This window comes from Erpetoichthys calabaricus, chromosome 9 (assembly GCF_900747795.2).
Source record: "Erpetoichthys calabaricus chromosome 9, fErpCal1.3, whole genome shotgun sequence".
Lineage (NCBI taxonomy): Eukaryota > Metazoa > Chordata > Cladistia > Polypteriformes > Polypteridae > Erpetoichthys > Erpetoichthys calabaricus.
In genome coordinates, this window is record NC_041402.2 from 77,783,476 (window position 1) to 77,790,925 (window position 7,450).

Consider the following 7,450-nt stretch of genomic DNA (forward strand, 5'->3'; position numbering starts at 1 on the left):
AGAAAGCAGGAAATTGCCAAAAACTCATTACGAACGTATGTTACCTTTGGATACCTGTGAAAAATGTATATCTTGAACACTCAAAATAATTTAATTCAGAATTGTTTTACAATTGATTCATTAGTATTTCTGTCACTTAAAGCTACTATTCTTTATTATAAACTGCTGCATGTTCATTTTCTTAAAATAGAATGGGTTATTATGCCTCAGATATCTGCATAATTTATTTTTTTCTCATATACATTTTATGATGTTGTGGAAAATAATACTTGTTGGAGCTCAAATATACAAAATGTAATATATATGGTACTTTCTGGAAATTACTCATTATAGGGCTTACCAGTGCTGGTGTCCTTAGAAATTACATATTTAAATGTAAATTGAGTAACACTACTTAATGTACTAAAACATTACAATCTAATTCCATTTTTAATGTATGAATTTTAATAAACTCCAAATTTGTTTTTTTAAATGCAGAATTGTCATTTTAAATATTACAAATACAGAACATTTTCTAAATACCAGTACATTTCTGAAAAATGGTCAAGCAAAACATGCAGTCTAACTACTGGCTTTAATATTTTTTAACATATGCTAGGTTCACTTGTTTTTGGTATTTAAAACTGTGGATCAGAGGCAATGTTGGGGTACTAATGGATGAGGGTTACAAAAAGTAAAATTGTATAATTGTAATTAAAATGGGCAGCTAAAGGCAAACAATACAGAATACTTCCTTTTTAAATTTTAAAGAAATATCATGTGACTTTGGTTCTGCCTGCAGCTCCTCTTTCTCTACTTAAAATGGTCTGTCTTGTATTGTGGGTTGAAATATATATTTATATGAGTGAAGGATGGGTCAACATTCTTTTTAAAAATAGAGGAGAAGGTAGAAAATGATTATGAAGACACTGGACCTCACTGCCCTCACTACCAACCCCCTCCATCAGCAGCATCAATTCTTCTGTTCATCTGCTGCCAACCAATTACCTTGAAACCCAGCCCTTAGCCTGGACACAGGCATGATATTGCTGTGTGATGGAGTTTTTGTATATTGAATTCCATCTCCTGGGGAGATAAAGGCTTCAGGAAAAGAGGTCTGCCACTGCTTTAGATAAGTGTTGCTCACAAACCGCTTCTTTCCGTTGCTTGTGACACTGATTATAGAGAAGAGACATGAAACTAAGAAAGCAGGGGTGGGATAGGTTATATTTTGTTTTAATTTGCCTCAACCCTGAATGAGGACATAAGATCACTGTAAAGCAAAAAAATAAATCAGTTCTAGTTTTTGCATTTGCCATATTAATTTTTTTTTGCATGATTTTGGTGATATGAGCTACAGTTACCTGATCAGATACAGTATTTGCTTGTAAAGCTAACTCCTGTGTTTTCCCCTATTTATACAATTCTTTCTTATTAAAGAATCTGTTATTAAAAAATAACTTGTAATAGTTTTAGGATCATGTTAAGTCCATTTTGTAGACATCATTAACTCTACTTGGTCTATTATCATTCATATTGAGAAACAATATTTTAAACATGGGTAGCACCGTGATGAGGGCAGCTGCCTCATGGATTCAGCTTCTTGGATTTGAATCCTGTGTGCAGTCAGTGTCTGTTTGATGTTTTCCTACTTTTTGTTGTTTGTTTCCTTCCACATCCACAAAAGATACACTTACTATTTGAATTGATGATTTTAAATTGACTTCAGTGTGAGTGTGAATGTGAATGGGAGTGTTTTGTGTTGAAGTTAATGCACCCTGTGCAGGGCTTGCATTCTGCCTTGTACCCAATGCTGCCAAGATTGGCTACAGCGCTCTTTTGACCTTGAAGAGGATTAAGCTGGTCTGAGAATGAAATTACATGGAAAGAATCTAAGTCAATTACTAATGGTATTTAGCTAATAGATTAGAAAAATGGAAAAAAAATGATAGAGATGTTGGTATGTGTTGACATGCATTCTTTTTTATTAATTTGGACCTTTTACTGCTAGCATCATCTCAAGGCATTTTACAAAGAAAGCAATAATAAAATACAAACAAGCCAAGTTAACATTGTAACTGAATACAATTAAAGAAAACAAACAAGTAAAAACTGACAGTTTTCTAAGCATGTTCTAAGAGATGTGCATATTAGAATAATTGGCAATTCAAAATTCGCTAGGGTGTAAGTGTTAATGTGAGTGTGTGCATGAGTGCACAGTGCAATGGCCTGATTGCTCTGTCTGAGACTGGCTCCTGCCTTCTGCCATTGCTGCTAGTATATTCTTTGTCCCTTGTGACCTTGAAATGGAATAGGCAGGTTTGACAACGTCCTGTTGAATTATTTTAAATACATACATGTTTTTTATTTAAACAATGCATATTTGTAATATATATTTATGATACAGTACCTGCCAAATAATACAAACATGACATGTATTTCTCCCTAATTGGGACTCATCAAGTGTATGCACCTTTGTTTTCCCTTGCAGGTATCAAACCTTGGACATCAGCACCTAAGGTGAAGCCTCTGATGTTGCACCATGGCAGCTGGTTCGCTTACTTGAGAGGGAGAACATTACATCTATAATATGCTTGTCTGTGCCACACGGGATTGCCGGCATAGAGTCGGGAAAATACCTTACCTGGACATAGGTTCCCTAACGGATGGATAGACATCCCAGTCAGAGAAGAAATGGTTTCATACCAGAGCGGGAACACCCAAACAAATGGACAGGTATCACAACCAAACATGTACATAGCACATTTCCTGATCAGGATAATAGGGGACAGGGAAGGACTGACTTTTATTAATTCCCCCCAGTCACTAGATGGCAAGAGCCCTCGGTATTGGTGCCCATTTGTGAGCCAGCCCTGCCCAGCCCTTCCGTGTGACCTGGAATTACTTCCAACAACCCTGGCACCTGTAAGTACTCCTGGGTCCTCAATAAAAGGGCCCACAATCCCTTTACCAGGCTAATCAGAACTGGGAAAAGGACAAGAAACACTCAACTGGAGGAGGGCAGTGTGGTAGTGAGAGGAGAGGTGCTTGGAAGAAAAGGAAATTGTGCTTGGTGTTTTTTGTGAGTTATCGATAAGATGAACACCTATTTATTTGAACCCAGGACTGTCTTGGTGTATTCATGTTGGGGTTTGAGACTCTCTGACACCTCCTAGCCTTCACTATATATATATATATATATATATATATATATATATATACTAATAAAAGGCAAAGCCCTCACTGACTGACTGACTGACTGACTGACTGACTGACTGACTGACTCATCACTAATTCTCCAACTTCCCATGTAGGTAGAAGGCTGAAATTTGGCAGGCTCATTCCTTACAGCTTACTTACAAAAGTTAGGCAGGTTTCATTTCGAAATTCTACGCGTAATGGTCATAACTGGAACCTGTTTGACTGACTCACTCATCACTAATTCTCCAACTTCCCGTGTAGGTAGAAGGCTGAAATTTGGCAGGCTCATTCCTTACAACTTACTTACAAAAGTTAGGCAGGTTTCATTTCGAAATTCTACGCGTAATGGTCATAACTGGAACCTGTTTGACTGACTCACTCATCACTAATTCTCCAACTTCCCGTGTAGGTAGAAGGCTGAAATTTGGCAGGCTCATTCCTTACAACTTACTTACAAAAGTTAGGCAGGTTTCATTTCGAAATTCTACGCGTAATGGTCATAACTGGAACCTGTTTTTTGTCCATATACTCTAATGGAGGAGGCGGAGTCACGTATTGCATCATCATGTAGTACGCCTCCTACGTAATCACGTGAACTGAAAACGAGGAAGAGATTTACAGCACAAGTCAAACGCGGGAACGAAGGTAAATGACGTTAATTGTTTAGTGTCTTTTAATACTGTGTAATTGTTGAGTGTCTTTTAATACTGTGTAAGCATACATATTAACACATGTGCAATTAAACGTGTGCATTTACGGGGTGATTTCTCAGGCTTAAAAGCTCGCCTTTTATTAAAAAGGTAAATGCAAACTCTTTTCATTCTGAAGGGCACAAACCAAGTTAAATTTCAGCCGTTAAACGCGCAAAAATGTCAGTACACCAGATAAATAAGCGCAACATATTATCGGTTGTATTGTATGCTTACAATACATATAGAAATGTGTTAATCGTTAACTAATATTATGGGATGGTGTTTTTCGACTCGCGCCTTGATTTAAACGATTGCATGTCTTGGTGGGTTTGCGTAGCTTATTGTCAATATCTTTACACCTCTTTTTAAGACTTAATTTAAAAAGGTTTTCGTTTCTTCTTAATTAAAATTTAAAAGCAATACTTCACTGCTGCGAAGCCCCTCTAGCGCTGATGTCCGAGGTTCGATTACCGTAAGCGAGTGCAGTGAGTGTGTACGCCTGATGAGCCAAGAATAAGGGGGAAAGACGCGTCGCGTACTCTTTGCATTATTTGACAGTAAACTATTTTCATCCATTCTATGATCTGCTTCTCACAACTGAAGGCACCGTGGCTGATGTTACCTGACTTGCTGGCCAACCATAAGCGTTACCTGGTAGGTAACCACCCACTCACTTCACTCCCTTACGGGAATCGAACCTTGGACGGCAGCGCTAGAGGCGAAGCCCCTAAAATTGTGCCACGGCGTGTGGTTCGTTTATTTGACAGCATGTAGATCGGGGTAATTACATTCACGGCATTCGTAGTCTGATTCACAATCTGATTGTATGGGTGGTTACCTAACAGGTAACGCTTATGGTTAGCCAGCAAGTCAGCTCGAAATGATCACTCGAGTGAAGGCAGCTTCACAAAAAAACAGATCCTTAACAAACTGTTATTGGTATATTTTCCCTCAATTTTAAAAGGTGTTCTTTTCTTCTTAATAAAAATTTAAAAGCAGTACTTCGCCGGTGCGAAGCGCGGGGATTTGAGCGACTGACGCATACAGACATATTCATGAGTGCAGGTACTTCAGAAAGAAAGCACCGTGTAAACCTAAACTTTAAATTAAGTTCATAGACCTACAAAAGGTTGCCATTGATTTGAGGCAAGATTGCTTTTCTCATGTACAACTATACGTTGCATTGTTAACAGTAAGCTTGCTCAGCTTGGTCATATTACAACCTGAGTGCTGAACTGACAACGTCGTATACAAACAGAACTATAACAATTGTAATAAACAAACAAAAAAAAAAAGCGAAGACCCCTTGGATTTAATAAAAAGGCTCCTTCCTTGGCGAAGCAAGGAAAAAGGAAGACCTTATATGGCGTTCGTTTATAAAACAGCGGAAAAGCTGTGTTAAGGCTGCTTCACAAAAAAACAGATCCTTAACAAATTGCTATTGGGATATTTTCCCTCAATTTAAAAAGCTTTTCTTCTTAATAAAAATTTAAAAGCAGTACTTCACGGGGATTTATACATATATATATATATATATATATATATATATATATATATATATATATATAGATGTATATAGAGATATAGATATATATAGATATACATATATAGATATAGATATATATAGAGATATATAGATATAGATACTGTATATATATATATGTATGTATGTCTATATATATATATATATATATATGTAAGCTTATAAGTACTGCCTTACTTCTCTTTAAGAAAGGAAGATGTAATGATACTTGATTTAAACAATTTCATGTCTTGGTGGGTTTGCGTAGCTTATTGTCAATATCTTTACACCTGTTTTTAAGACTTATTGACTGAAACGGGCTTTCACAAAAAAAGTTAGGGCTTTGCTACAGGATACACCCTCCACAAGGTAAGCAAGTAAAAATAAAAGTGTATATTTCTGTTTTATTTAAACCTTTTAAGTTTGTATGCATAGCCCCATTTGGCTGTTTTAGTTTTTTTTTTCTTTCTTCAGTAATATTAAATCTCCTTAAAGAAAAAGAACATATGCATTTTACTTTTTTTGTATCTCTTTCGTAATATTTTAGTGTAAAAGGATAACCAGTATTTAAACCTTTTATGTTACTTTATAAAGTTATTTTACACAATGTTGAAAAATTAATAAGAAAGCTACATATTTTGGCAGCTGCTGCTTTAATTTTCAATGAAATGAAAAAAGCTCTCCAAGAGAAAACCTCAATGAAGAAGAAACAGTTTGCACTATCTAAAAAGGAGAAACCCTCATTTATAAAGGTTTGCTGCAGATGACTTGACTGAAAATAAATTAATACTTCCTATGTGTATAATACATATTTATCTATTTTACTTATGCCTTTATTCCAGCAACTTGCAACATCTGAGGTACAATTTGTTACATTACTTTTGTTTTTTGCAGCACAGGCAGGTGAAGTGACTTCCTCAGGGTCACACAGTGGTGTCAGTACCAGGATTTGAACTGACAAGCTCCGGGTTTGCTGAAATATTACTGAAGACAGAAAAAAAAACGAAAACGGGCAAATAGGGCTATGCATACAAATGTCCATCCATCCATTATCCAACCCGCTATATCCTAAATACAGGAGCCAATAAGTAGATATGTATATATACAGTATATATATATATATATATATATATATATATATATATATATATATATATATATATATATATGTGAATGTATGTATGTATGTATGTATATATGTATGTCTATATTTATATGTATATAGATATATGTAGATATGTAAATTTGTATATGTATATATATATATATATATATATATATATATATGTATATGTGGATGTGTATATGTATATACAGTAATCCCTCCTCCATCGCGGGGGTTGCGTTCCAGAGCCACCCGCGAAATAAGAAAATCCGCGAAGTAGAAACCATATGTTTATATGGTTATTTTTATATTGTCATGCTTGGGTCACAGATTTGCGCAGAAACACAGGAGGTTGTAGAGAGACAGGAACGTTATTCAAACACTGCAAACAAACATTTGTCTCTTTTTCAAAAGTTTAAACTGTGCTCCATGACAAGACAGAGATGACAGTTCCGTCTCACAATTAAAAGAATGCAAACATGTCTTCCTCTTCAAAGGAGTGCGCATCAGGAGCAAAGCCTGTCAGAAAGAGATAGGAAAGCAAACAAATCAATAGGGCTGTTTGGCTTTTAAGTATGCGAAGCACCGCGGCACAAAGCTGTTGAAGGCGGCAGCTCACACCCCCTCCGTCAGGAGCAGAGAAAGAGAGAGAGAGAGACAGAGTTTGTTTTTCAATCAAAAATCAATACGTGCCCTTCGAGCTTTTAAGTATGCGAAGCACCGTGCAGCATGTCGCTTCAGGAAGCAGCTGCACAGAAGGTAGCAACGTGAAGATAATCTTTCAGCATTTTTAGACGAGCATCCGTATAGTCTAGGTGTGCGAACAGCCCCCCTGCTCAATCCCCCTACGTCAGGATCAGAGAAAGTCAGCGCAAGAGAGAGAGAGAAAAGTAAGTTGGGTAGCTTCTCAGCCATCTACCAATAGCGTCCCTTGTATGAAATCAACTGGGC